Source organism: Cupressus sempervirens, chromosome 6 (genome assembly GCF_028749045.1).
Source record: "Cupressus sempervirens isolate cs-2001-9-10 chromosome 6, ASM2874904v1, whole genome shotgun sequence".
NCBI lineage: Eukaryota > Viridiplantae > Streptophyta > Pinopsida > Cupressales > Cupressaceae > Cupressus > Cupressus sempervirens.
In genome coordinates, this window is record NC_143123.1 from 28290258 (window position 1) to 28306282 (window position 16025).

Genomic DNA, 16025 nt, shown 5'->3' on the forward strand with positions numbered 1-16025 from the left:
GGGAAAGAACCTTGGCCCAGTTGTGCCCCTGGGAAACACACCATCTCCAATACAATTTAGTAACCAAGGCATAACAAACTAGGGAGAAGGAGTGAAGCCCAATCTCACCTGCACTCTGTGATCTACAAACAAAATCCATTTGACTAAACTCCAATTAGAAGTATGGATGCTTCCGGACCAAAGAAATTGTTGAGAAATAACATCAAATTATCGAACAAAACTTGAGGGAGGAGTTTGCACAAAGCACCTATAAATTGAAAATACTAGAACCACCATCTTCAAAAACATCACCCTACCAGTAGTAGATAACCACCCGTTGGACCAATGATTGACCCTAGTCCTTATCTTATTGAAAATATCTTGCCAAAAGTCTTTATGTTGGGAGCCCAAGCATAGGGGCACACCAAGGTATTTCAATGGAATAGATTCAATTTGGAATTGAAGAATTATGGTGATCCGATTTTGAATACTACAAGGAGTATTAAATAAATAGATAGAAGAATTATCCTCATTAATCTATTGACCTAAGGCTCTCAAGTAGATATCCAAAGCCTTCCTAAAATTCGTATCTTCCTTGATCTGAGCCCTTCCCATTAGGCAAGTGTCATCCACAAACTAAAGTTGTGAATAGGAGGGTAACTCATCTCCCCAAGTCCATCCTTGAATAAACCCCCAATTCAGCTAGGAGGTGAGAAATCTACCTAACCCCTCATCCATGGTAATAAAAAGGTGGGGGTAAGGGATCCCCTTGTCTTAGGCCATGAGATGCTCCAAATAAATCTAAGCTCCCCATTAATGAGCACAAAGAAGGAAGAAGAGGTCACACAACTGAAGACCCAGTTCATCCACTCTTCAACGAAGCCATAACTCAAAAGATTTTTTTGTAAAATATCCCAACTCACCCTATCATAAGCTTTGGCCATGTCGAGTTTGATAAACATGGCCTTCTCCTTGGACTTTTCCATAGAATTACGTAAAGGGTTATTCAAATCAACTTCAACACAAAGATGAGCATAAGTGATTACCTTATGATCTTTATTCTACATAGAAGAACCAATCGATTTCCCAAGAACTAGCAAAATTGAATGAAGGATATCTTCTCTCCAGAACTCCAACGGGAGGCACGACAGTTGGATCCACACTGGCACACAAGAAGGTAATTCTTTGGTAGAGTTGAAACCACTGTGCCAGGGTTTGATGAAAAGTCCCACCTAATTGAAGAAGTAAGGTCCCCCTTTAAAGACCCTATTCCTATTAAACATGTTGGAGAAAATAATTAGAAAGTAGTTATTTAGAGCCAAAAGTAACTCCATATCCCTTTTGGGATTCCAAATCTGACAAGCCCATGAATCCAAGACTTGGGGAGAAAGATGGAGACCCGTGAATTCGCTCTAATATTCAACATCTTTGAAAACCTAATCCGGTTCAATAACCAAGATAGGGCACATGGTGGATCTCTCCAGACATCCATTGACCTTTTTCATTTGAAACTAATCTTTGAATCCAGAGGCATCTGCACCCGATTGGTTTTGAACCAAACTCTCCTTTCTCTCTCATGCATTGGAGCATTCATATCTACCATTTCCAAATCCCCCGAGTTAGTTAGGGATGATGACATGCCATGATTCACCATTTAACAAGAATCCCAAGCAAAGAAAAGGATAAGGGAAATGGAGGATAGAGATGTCACACCCCAAACCCTAGCACGGTAACCGAGGGAAACACTTTCCATGCCCTTTAGCAACCAAAGGGGACACCTGCACTCAGAAGAATCTTGCTTCTTAGGCCTCCAATCAAGAAGGAAGCAACACATGCGGGAGAAAGAGTGCCCACCAAAGAACTGGTAACCATGGTTTATGAACTATGAGTGACAATTTTAAGATCATGCTCCCTTGAATCGGTTTTGACTCGTAAAGGTTAGTTGTATTTCTTAAACTTTGAAGATTATAGAGAGTAAGGTTAGTTGGTTACCTATCTTTTTTTATGGTCTAATAAAGAAATACAAGTTATCTACAAGAATCATCTCTATTATACATCCAATATTTTAGTAGATCAAAGCGAATGGTCTTGAACATTGTGGAAAACCATCAATGAAGGTATGCTTGTTTAATATTTTTTTCCCAAAACAACACATTGCTTCATGTATTGAAATAAAAAAGTAATGGCTACAAATACATGATCAAATATGTAGTTTGCTAACATGTTTTTGATCTATGATGCAATGTCCATCCAAAGTTTTCTAGATTCTCATGTACATATAGAAAGTTATTTGTTTATAACCTCCCAATAACCTTGTAATGAATTGCATCCATATTTTTAGAATACGTATAAGAGATGATTAAGGAGATGTAAGAAGTAGTTAGAATTGACTTCCAAAATTATAATATGTTTGTTATGGTCACCTTATATTATATTGAGGGGTCATTTAATGCAACACATAAGAAATGGGAGGATGATTGAATTGTAATATCAATTTGTATAAGAATTATCTCTTAAAAAATTGAGGTTAGTATTGATTCAAGATTATTTGTCTTAGAAATTTTCACACTCTTCTTTGCATCATGTGATATTAGAGCTAATGGTGATTATATGGAAGAGCGCTAAGTGATAGATGAATCTAAGTAAGTAATGACACATACATATAATTGACTATCATAGAAAGAAATATTTTTCTCCATATGTTTTTGAAAAGATAAAAGAATAATTGGTTGAAGATCTTAATTTAGTGGAGAGATAGCCTCTATGGATTATGAATTAAAAATATTCCCCTTGGATTTTCTAGCAAAAGGATGTCAAAGAGATCAATGTTTGAAGGCATAAAAGTGCTTTGGCCTACCAAGAGTGAAGAATGGGTTAAGAGGTAAAGTTTGAGACATTAAAAGTTTATCATTAAGAGGAAGATTATGAATTCATGAAAATATTAAAATAGTTATTGTAGATCTAAGATTTGAAGGTCGAAGAAAAAAAATCATTTTCTCTTAATTTATCCTTTGGCTTGTATGGATGTTGTTTTAAATAAAGAGAGGTGTTGTATGTCATTGATAGTAATTATTGTGAAAGAAAGGAGTTACCTTTTAGAAATAAATGGACCTAATGGAATGCTTGTACTAAGAGAGTGATTGTGATTAAGACATAGCCAAATTGTTGAGGACTCGCTCTTCTAGTTTAGTTAAGGGGTCATTAGTGGTGAAGCTTCACTATTCTATCGTGGAACCATAGTTTGAACTGAGGAGGATATGTGGATTTTTTTCTAATTTGTTGAAGTTTATATCACATTAGTTATAAAGTGAAGGCATTAGCAATGGAAATTATTTTATGGAAGAGAAAACCATTCCAGTAAACCTATATTATGATTAAGAAAATAGTTTTTTAGTTCTCAGAAAACCTGGAAGGTCCCAAAATATTTATAAACATATATGTGATATGAAAAGTACTTTTGTTTAAATTAGTTAAAAATTAGTTAAGGGGAATCACGTTTGTCAAGTGATGGCATTGACTGGTAGTTCTTTAAGATGAATTAGCTTACAAATAAGTAGACAATTAGAATTTTGGTTCTAGAAAATATTGAGTACATCTATAGGTTTTCTTTTAACTATTATCAAAATTACTCAACTCAAAAGAAGTCATTCTACTGACCAAAGCATCAAAAGTAAGCACATTACAAGGAATAGCTCTGAATTATTGAATAGTGATACTCTAATAGCATAAATAGGCAAAAATGTTCTGAGTACTTTATTTACAACATCTTCATCACTTATGATTCCTCTATCATCTCTAATGGTACTAACCACTTCCTTGATTCAATTATTGTATTGTGCAATGTTCTCTCCTTCTTTCATTCTCATGTCATCGAATTTTCATCTTAGGCTCTTAACACAATCTAATCTCTTCCATGAATAAGTACTAGCTTATCCCACATTTCTTGAGCAATGACACAATCTTTGATATCATCAAATTCAACATCATTTAGAGAAGAACCAATCTCTATCATTGGTTTATTGTGTTCTTTATTTGCCTTCACCTTCTCAACTGTCATAGGAGGGGTTGGAGGTGTGTACTAGTTGTCTAGATAGTATAGTGCATAGTCTCCAATCCTTGACAAGTACAATCTCATCCTTCTTTTCCATTATTTAAAGTTATCTTTGTTCATCTTAGGAACCTCTCTCTTATACATCGTTAGATCTTTAGCTCAAGTCTCTTCAAACATTCTCCTTCAAGAACTCATCTTTGCTCAATCATAATCTCAATAAATAGATCAAACTTCACAATAAATAGATTAAACTTCACAATAATAACTTATTCAAACTTTGTAGTAAATTTTTAACTTCATATACTTCTTCTACCAAGTATAAGTGTAAACTTCATGTATATACCATGTATATTGAATTGGAACATGAAATAAATATGCAACACAATAAGCATTCACACATTTTGGCACAAGTATTTCAATGTGGAAACCTTATAATGGGAAAACCAACTAGGACTGACAACCCAAAAATTTTACTCTTCTGAAGTAAGCCCTATTAGGAGCCAACCTTGTTAAACGTTACATGCACATTGTTAATGTGGTCCGGTTAGAGGATTTACACTAGATATCGTCTGGACCTTATCACTTCTCATTATGAGTGGTCTATTCTAAAGGACTTACAAACATTTAAAATAATGCCACCATACAAATGGATTTACAAATAAGACTGCTAAGTCCGCTCAGTTATGAGATTTTCTACTATGATAATTAGAGAGTAATAGTAAGATTATCTATTTGAAATAGCAACTACCTTTTCTTGATCAGATCTCAATTTTGTTCATTCTTTGTCCTTTGTTCATCCTCTTTCTTTTTTTTGACTGGTCCACTTGCATATACATCAACTTTGCACTTCACTTGCTAGATCTCACAATCCTGCTCTGCTTAGTTTCACCTTCTATCTTCTTCTTTACAACCAACTTGATTAGTAGCAATGAACAATTTGTGCATCCCTTAAATAGGAAATTATTCCCACTTTTTCTACTTAATCACAATCATCTGATCCTCATCCAACTCAAATTCATTAAATCTAGACACTCAGGTATCATGCCTTCACCTTGAACTTTGTACTTTATTTAAAATCATTAAATCTCCTTCATCATATCTTCTTTGGATTTATCTAGCCATATATCTCATAACTAACTTCATCCTTATCTTCAAAACTTCTTGAACAAACCATATTTTCATCAAATGTCAACCTCAAACCAATTCTCCTTGAAATTGTTCTTCTTTTCATTACTTGGTAAAAACTACGCTCACTCGATCAATACTAAGCTCATCTAATAATGTTCTTGCACAATTAATATTGTTCATCCTTCATTCACTTTACATACGCTTGGTGACAACTGTAATAGCTCGATAACCATTAGTCCTTCATTCACCTATCTTACTGACTAGCTCAATGAAACTTACTATTAATTTATCTTCTCACTTCATGACTTCATAGCTTATTTATACATGCTATCAAAATTAATCAAATAATATAAAACAATCAAATCAACATTATAGTGTAAAAGTCTAACTCATCCAGTTTCTATTACAATTCATACACTTATCAATACTTTATTCATCATTATACTTTCTTCAAATCCTCTTCATCAATCAAATGATATGGCACTCTACTGAATTAGCATAATGTTTTACCAATTCAAACTTGACATCAATGAAAACATAACACCTTATATGAATCTTTCATAAACATTATTTCTCATATCATTAGCATCATCATTTGGGGCTAATAGATATTAGCTAAGATATATGGGTTGAGGGAATCAAAGTCATTTTTGTAGTAGGATACCCTATTGGAGATATAGGGTCATTCTATAAATAACAATGATGGTAGAGATGATGATGATGACAAAAAACCTGATTATGATGATGATCTTGTCTCTAAGAATAGAGAGGATGTATAGGGAGGATATACTATAGAGGGAGCATTGATGGACAAAGACCAAACTATAGAGGAGGAGCCCACAGGGGGATAGATGCTACAACACTATTGAGTTTTTGACCAAGAGTATCTTCATTAATTCCTTTTAGAAAGGACACCCATGTATGAAAGAGTAGTAAAATTGTAAGACTAAATTTGAATGTTAGAAATGTATATATATTTATAATGTAAATAATTTTATGCATGTTGCAATTCATGGTATCGAGGGATGTAGATGCTTTGTGAGTGATATCACATATGACATTGTCTTAGTGTCAAGGATTCATTCATCCTCTCAAGTGAGATTTGAGTCATGACAAGATCCTGGATGACACAAAGATATATGCACATCCATGGAATTAGAGATATAGCTAGTGAAAATGAGAAGAGATTGACTCAAGTGAGAGATGGGAGAGACACAATGTGAGCTTCAGGAGCAATAAAGGAGTCAGAGTCATAGATTTTCTAGAAGCCATACCAACTTCAACTTATCAAAGACTATCTAGCCAAACAAGACCATCATCTTCTCACCGTGAACCAGAGAGATCGGGGGGTCATCATCCTATGCATGAGAAATGATATGATGTATAGATTAGACATGTCTTAGATATATAGGGAACATCTTGTACAGTGTTTACTTATGTACCCAAGCTCTTTGATATATGTATGGATGTAACTAATGATTATATGTTTATGCCTACTTTTGATGTCTCGATGATTGCTTATAACCAATAAGATAAATAGTGTTAATCATGTGTCTTATGTAAATAAATAACATTTAGCTCAACTAAAATTAATACCTAAACAATAACCTATTCTAACATACCATTGATGAAAAGAAAATGTACAAGTATCTTCCAGGTAACATCTAACCATAAATGATCGACATATTACACATAATATTCAAGATGCAAAATGTATACTTTTACAACAACACATAATGTTCTAAAATAGAATAAAATAGAATACAATGACATGAATATTAGAGAGAGAGAGAGAGAGAGAGAGAGAGAGAGAGAGAGAGAGAGAGAGAGAGAGAGAGAGAGAGAGAGAGAGAGAGAGAGAGAGAGAGAGAGAGAGAGAGAGAGAGATTCATGCAATAATATTATTGCAAGTTCATAGCATTTATAGGGTCCTTGAGTTGAAATATGATACATGTCAGCAAGCTTGTAGGTGCCATAACCATAGACTTTCTAATGTTATAAGGATCAAGCCATTTAGGACTAAACTCTCCTTCTTCACTAGGGGGTGTGTGCACCAAGTTGGTGTACAAAAAAAGTGGACAACCCCCAGAGAAAGAAAAATTTTCAATAACCCGGTCGGGTTTTTTGAAATATATTATTTAATAACCTGATCGAGTTTTGTAGATATATAATTTGACTATTTCCGGCATTTGAGGGCATTTTTATACCCTCAAACGGCAATAGTAGCTTTGATTACAGAGGAGAGAACCAAAACCCGATCAGGTTTAGCATTAAAAGTCAATTTTGATTGCATCTTCATCCATGACGCCCCGCAAATGAGGTAAGTCTTCATTTTATTTGTCATTTATGTATTTTTTTATCGAATATTGTAATGTGGTTTTGTAATTTATATGTTTTGTAATTTTAAAAAAAAAAAAATTAATATAGATGCATCAAAGAATCCAAGAAAATGAGGGACAGAAGAAAGACCACCTCCTACACAATCAAACCCTCCATCTGTCATGACACAACCACAAAACACTCCACCCGTACAACCACAAAACCCTCCACCTATACAACCAAAAAACCCTCCACTCAATGTCCTTGTTCAACAACCACCACCTCCTATAAACCCTTTGTGCATACAATTACATCATTTAAGTACTACACAAGAGGACCTCATAAACTGCCTCTCACAAAATAGTGCTAACATTACCCAAATGGTCAATAGGTTGTGGTCATCTTCACTTTCTCACCACTCAACCCTAGTGAATACACTTGAACAAATGGCCCAAAATGCAAATGAGGTATCTAGGGAGGTTACAAAATGGGGTACATGGAGGGATATGTGTCGTGTATTTTATGTCGATGGGTTATCATATTAGAAAGTGAAAGATAAAGACATAAAGAAAGGTACTATATGTTATCTTTTCACCGATCCTATATCCGACAACTCCCTATTACACATAACAAAAACTTTTCCTATTCATTCGTGTACTCATGCTAGGATGAGATCATATTTTTAGGATAGGTGGCATATGGTATTTGAGCTACCACCATGTAATTAGTATGAGGTGTCACTATATTTTTTGAGAAATTGGGAGTTCATCCTTGGCGAGAAGCCAAATTACTTTGACATCCGTCAGTTCCAAGGTAAAGGGAGAGGCTCTACGTAGGATAGACTTGGGGCTCATAGGGTGGTAACACAAAATTAGAGGAGACATACAACACAAAAAAACCATGCCTCATGTTGTGCTCCCATCAATTGTAAAGGATTTTATTGATTTATAGACTCTCCATGCGGTTGCATCATTGAAAAATGTTATCATTCAAAATGGCTCACATTTAGGTGGTTTTCCTTCACCTATGGCACCCCGACCATCATCTAATGCACCTTTAGGGTCATAACAACATGTGATAGCTCCATCATTATCACCTATGGCACCAGGGTCATCACAACATGTGACATCTCCATCATTATCACCTATGGCACCTTGGTTATCACAGCCTATGACAACTCCATCAACATCACATGCACCACCAGTGTCATCTTCGCTTGTGTCACCTGCACCACTAGTTTCATCTTCGCTTGTGTCACCTACACCACTAGTGTCATCCTCACTTGTGCTACTTGCATCGTCATCACGTGCATCATTACAGTCTTCAGGGCCCAATCAACATTTTTGTTTTAGCTGTCAGCACATGTGTGATGGGATAGATATGGAGGCGTCTTAGGATGGAGTTTCATCTCATCCATGTGTAAATTGTGGGCATACTTGTTATTCATATGGAGGTGGGGATTTCACACTCATAGATGATTTGATGGCAATGGTCTTCGGTGGACAGGATACACAAGTTTGTTTGTTTGAGTTTTGAAATGATATTATTTAATCACCTAAATATTGTAAAAGTAAAAAGAAATTTAAAAATTATAGATCACTCTAGATTGATATGTGAATAATGTGCAATGTAGGGTGCAACAAGTAGTTCAAGAACACTGCAGAGTACTCGTTCTTCTAGAGGTGTGAGGCTAGGAACAAGAACGCTCAAGGTAAAAATATTTAAATATTCTTAAAAGTACAATAATACATTAGCTTTAAACTATTGTTTCTTAATTGGTATGACACTAAAAACCTACTTATAAATCCTCTTCCATCTCCTACCAGTGTTGAAACCCTCTCATTCATCAAAACCATCCAATTCCCATTCACATATCTTGCTCCTAGCATTACCTGAACCCCATCTAATGAACCTCATGAGTTTTGACATGATATTATTTAATCACCTAAATATTGTAAAAGTAATTTTTTATTTATTTTTATAGAGCACTTTAGATTGACAGTTCAAAAATATGCAATGTCTGGTGCAACAAGTGATACGAGAACACCACATAGTACTCATTCTACTAGAGGTGTGAGGCTAGAAGCAAGAACACTTGAGGTAAAGTTTTTTGAATATTAGTAAAATTACAATAATACATTGGCTTTGAATTATTGTTTCTTAATTGGTGTTCTTAAAAGTACGATAATACCTTTCCAATATCGTCCTTCTTGTGTCTTCTTTCCCTCTTATGATCTTGTTGTTGTTGTTGTGCCTTCTTTCCATTTACAATATTATCTCATGTTTATAACAATACTCTTTACTATTTTATAGAGCTTGTCGAGGGCTGAAATTTCTCAAATTGATGATGCCACACTTTTTAGCATTAACTTTGGCCTTGAGAGCTATGCAGTATCATAGCTTGCACACCTATCAAGTTTACAATTTGAGTTGAACTCATGATGTGTCTTATTGATTCCTCTTATGTTATATTTGTTTCTTCTTTAGGGTACTCCACATAGCTCAAGGTTTGGAGGAAAGGGAAGGAAATCAGCAAGATTACCAAAACAAAAAAAGGTATTAAAAATACAAGTCAAGTTTATATTTTGAAATTTATTATGAATGAATGTATATGCATGTACTTAATATTGATGAATATGTGTTGACTTGTTTGTTGTATATATGTAGAAACAATTTAGTTTTGTAGAGTTGATGAATGTGCCTAAGATTGTTAATGTTGAGGCAATGGAAGAGGTAAAATCTCATATTTTTGATCTCATAAATTTTAGGTTATAGTATGCATTTGTTCTATATACATATTAAACAGTTGTATTTACAAATGAGCACATTTTTTAAATTTTTTTTCAGTTTTATAGTAATTATCAACAATTTGTCTTATTAACATGTGTTATTTATCTATTACCTATTACAACACCCTTTGAGACTTCATGCAAATCCTTTCCCATTTCATTTTGTTAGGAGTCTCGAGCGTCAAAGATGGGTTCAAACACAACTGGGGCCAAGGGTATGTATGTAGAGTCTTAGTTGAAGTCCTCTTGTGGTCTCAATTTGGATTGCTTGTGTGTGTGATAGACATCCCTAATGCCTACTCTACAATTCTAATATTTTATCACTTACCATACATGTTGTGCCTCATACTAGCATTTATTCATCAATGGTTGTGTCTCCTACTAGCATGGGATATCCAACTCAGGCTACAATATGTTTTTTGTTTTTTTACTCTATTTGGAATCCCTAATGCCACTCTATAATGCTAATAATTTATTGCTTACCATACAAGTTGTGCCTCATACCAGCATTGCTTCATCAGTGGTTGTACCTCATGCTGGCATGGGAGATCTAGCTCAAGCTACAATATGTTTTTTGTTTTTTACTCTATTTGGAATCCCTAACACCTACTCTACAATTCTAATATTTTATCGCTTATCATAAAAGGTTGTGCCTCATACCAACATTGATTCATCAATGGTTGTACATCCTACTTGTATGGGAGATTTAACTCATGATGCAGTACATTTTTTGTTTTTTTACTCTATTTGGAATCCCTAATGCCACTCTATAATTCTAACATTTTATCACATACCATACAAGTTGTGCCTCATACTAGCATTGATTCATCGGTGGTTGTGCCTCTTGTGAGCATTGATTCATCGGTGGTTGTGCCTCTTGTGAGCATTGATTCATCAGTAGTTGTGTCTCCTATCGTCACTCTACCTCATCATTTTGTTAGGATTCCCACCCATTGACGAAGGAGCCCATTACCGTTATCATTCAGTACAATTATAGGACAAAGGGATGAGGTAATGAACAACTCAACTACCCACAATTTAGAACCCAATTTCTAGTTATTTTCATATTACTTATAGATAAGATATTTGATAGTGTATTTTATTTTTTCTTCTGCAGACACCTGGCAAGCCACAAACTATATCAAAGAGGCTCAATTTTGATTATCCAGCATAGTCATAGATATTGATAGTGATATACATATGTAGTTGTGGTCATCACATGACATTGACATATATTCAACTTTTGTATTATATATATTCAAGATTTATATTGTGTGCATTTGACATTTCTATTGTACACATTCGACATTTGTCGGGTATTCAACTTTGGTATTGTATATATTCCAGATTTGTGTGCACATTTGACATTTCTATTGTACACATTCGACATTTTTCATGTATTCGACTTTTGTATTGTACTGATGAGACATAATATATTTTTGTAACTATATGATTGATATGACATAATATATAGTTCATTCTAATATACATTAAACTTGGATTTCCATCCAACTTGTTCAATGTGTACATATAAACTTGTATTTCAACTTACTTTCTTGCAATTAATCAAACACATGAACGTTCGTTATTTTATACAGAAAATGTAACATATTTATCAAATTTATTATAACATGTAATCATATGTCACTTACTTTGATGTAATAAGACATGAAAAGTAAAAATATGTCATGATTGTTGTATTTGTGTCAAAGATCACAACTTGATAGTGCTTAGAGACCCTTAGGGACACTTCCATTCAGTGTGATCAATACTGTTGGAAGGACATTGTGGCTTAAATGAGGTTGGTCCTAGGCTAAACTTGACCAACCAAAGCTAATGGAGTAGCTGATTCAATCCTAGGACCAACAGTTTGAGATATATACAACCTTGATCATTTTAACTAAGCAACATTGCAACTTTTGGCAATAGGCGAGATATGAATGCCAAATCTAAACAAAGTCAAATCTCTAAAAACTAAGATTTTTGTAGGTCTAGATAATGTGATCCTGTAGCACCTAATAGTTCATCAATACCTTGCACGAGCTCAAAGAAATGCACGATCAAATATCGTTGCTTGATGGTGCTTAGAGACCCTTAGGACGCTTCTATTCAGTGCGGTCGATACCATCAGAGGGATGTTGTGGCTGAAATGAGGTTCATCCTAGGTTAAACCCGACCAACTAGAGCTAACAAAGTAGACGATTCGATCCTAGGACCAATGGTATGAAATATACACAACCTTGATCATTTTAACTAAGCAACATTACAAATTTTGGCAACAGTCAAGATACAAATGCCAAATCCAAACAAAGTTGAATCTCTAAAAAATAAGATAGAGTTTGTAGGCCTAAATAATGTGATCCTATAGCACCTGACATTTCATCAATATCTTGCACAAGCTCAGAGAAATGCACGATCAAATATTGTAGTCGATGGTGCTTAGAGACCCTTAGAACCCTTATGTTCAGTGTGGTCGATACCATCAGAGGGACATTATGGCTAAAATGAGGTTTGTCCTAGGCTAAACCCAACCAACCAGAGCTAACAAAGGAGACGATTCAATCCTAGGACCAATGGTATGAAATATACACAACCTTGATTATTTTAACTAAGCAACATTACAAATTTTGGCAATAGTCAAGATACAAATGCCAAATCCAAAAAAAGTTAAATCTCTAAAAATTGAGATAGGATTTGTAGGCCTAAATAACATGATCCTATAGCACCTGACAGTTCATTAATATCTTGCATGAGCTTAGAGAAAATATTGCAGTCGATGGTGCTTAGAGACCCTTAAGGACGCTTTTGTTTAGTGTGGTCGATACTGTTGAAGAGAAATTGTGGCTGAAATGAGGTTGGTCCTAGCCTAAACCTGACCAACCAGGGCTAATGGAGTAGCCATGGATTGCTAGGAAAAGCCAAAATTGCTCATTAGGTCCAAAGTTGGTCAAAAGTTGCTGAATGAGCCAAAAGTTGTTCAATAGGTTAAAAGTTTTTAGGGATGGGCAACTAAGTTATTAGGTTACTTAATAGGTCGGGTATATGAGAATAGGGAACATATTTTGGAAGGTTAGAAGGTTGTAACTACCCTTTAGGACTCTCTTCAAGGCTTTGCAACTTTCTAAGCAAAAGTTGGAAGGTTGTATAATGCAACTTTTACATTTTTTTGCAACTTTTCACCAATTTGGTCAAATCAATTGAAGAGAATTGAATATTTTGAAGATAATCCATATTCAAGAGACAAATCCATATAAGTTGAAGATAATTGAAAATATTTTTAAGGATATCATCAAACCCACAAAAAAGAGTTCAAGAGACAAATTTATAACAATAATGCAAAATATTTACATCTCTTATCGGTTTTATATACCAAATTTGGCACCTAAATATGCACATGTTTGACATTTCTTATTGGATTTTTATACAAAATATGGCATCTAAATATGCACATGTGACATCTCTTATCAGATTTTTATACAAAATATGGTATCTAAATATGCACATGTTACATCTCTTAACAGGTTCATATACAAAATTTAGCATCTACATATGCTCATCACTGCGAAGTTGCAACATTTCATATAACATATATACAAAATTTTCAAAATTATTCTACCATATGTAGAATGATTCAGCTATATAGCACACAATTAATCAAGGGAACCATATGGATTAGCTCTAACCCTTAATGTATCAAGTATTGTCTCCTGATCAGATTCACGTACTTTCCACAACTTTTTGTTAAGAGGCCTACCATGATACTGTATCAATTAAATATTTTTTGTAAAAATAAGGTTAGAGTAATGAAGAATATGTCTATGTGTCTCAAATAACCACGTGGTAGAATTCTTGATAGGGTACCTACATTTAATTGTAAAGACAATTTGAAGTCAAAATTGATACATTATACATAACAAATTGATTTAAAGAGATCTTTATGGAAAGGGACAAAAATATACTACCTTCTAAGCCATGTGTTTTTCACAATGATGGATCCTATTGGGTACTCAATATCCTCACCATCAATGATTGTAGCTATTAGTTTCTTTTTGGGCTCAATACACTAACACAGAAAGTAATATGTTCCTTCATCATTATTCTCATATGCAATAATTGCATATACATGACCTGCATTATATACAAGGATAAGTTAGTGGCAAAATTGAAAGTAATATATTTTAACTAAGTATTATGTTGATAACTTAGTACTTGGTTCAACTAGGTTAGATACATGCTCAAAATCTATTGATGCTTCAACCTGATTGAGTTGTAGTGTTGTAGGAAGTTGATATGAATCAATTGGATACAAAGATCTACAAGAACATTGGTCAATCCACTCTTTTGATTCATATTCATCCCATAAATGATGCATTCATGAAGAGCAAAAGCATGCAAGATTTCTAGTATGAATAGCTAGTGATGTTGCATTTGAACTTCGAAATGAATGCATCTCACTTGATCTTGTAAGTGTACAACAATCTTGCAAATTTTCAATGTTAGGTTCATGTATCAACCAAAAATATCTAGAAACCATAGACTTACCTATATTACCTAGTCCCATTGTAGAATTACGCCATTGGACAATTGTTTCAGCATTTTCTAATATTACATTAGCTTTGCACTTTAGTTCCTCTCTACTAAGGGTTCTTTTCACACATGCTCCAACACCATCATTCTCTCTCTTTCCATGTCCCGCCTCAATGAAATTCTAAAAATGTTGCACTCCACTTGTCACATGCATCTTACTCAACCAACAAAACATCTTTGGATTGTTGAATTGTGTGGTGCAATTGTTTGACCATACAATGTGTTGATTGTATCTTTCATCTCTTTCCCTCAAATTGTCATAGAAAACTCTAAAACATCCTTGCACAAAATCTGATGAATAAGTTCAATCATCGTCGATATAGAAGTGATACTCTCTTAATACTTTTCTATCATCCTTTGTGCTATCATGTGCATGAATAAATGTTATGTGTACAAAAATGACACTTGTATAGAGTTGTAATACATTGGTTGCACTTCATTTTGAGGTTTTACTGTGTTGTTTTCAGTGAAGTCAACAACCGACACAATCGTGCCCAAGGGAAAAGTGTCCTTACACAACTTGAATTGCTCATCTAACCATCTAGCTCTATGTGTATGACTTATATAGTCATAAACTATTTTCTCTTGAAAGAATTTCATAAAATCAGCTACACATACATCACTTTTCACTAATTCAAACCTCTTTAATTCTTTTCCATCTTTAACAACATATATAACTGACTTTTACTTTCCAAGAGAAACTGGTGTCTTACCAATTTCATGTGTGCTATTTAGATGTAGGAATCTATGCAACTTTTGTAAACCACCACATTAAGGGAAAAAACCTTTCAAACACATGGTCTTATAATAAATGCACCCATCATCTTGTTTACATAGTACACTTGCAATAAATTCTCTTGATGACTTATGAAGTAATTTTTAGACCACATTCCTGCAATATTTTGTAAGTATGCAAAGTACAACATATATAACGATAAACATCATAATGCATAGAAAACTAAACATGAACCCTACAACAACATGTAGTGCGTGTATGATTTATCTTAACATAGAATTCTTTTGTCATCTGGAAAAACCTTTGGCTGATTTTGATTTGAGGAAATCTTTGAAGAAACATTTCATAAAATTGTGTTGTGTTTGAGTCATATCCAAAAAATGTTTTTCAGGTGGCTCACGGTTTATTTTTCCAATTCATCTTTTGACAAAATCTT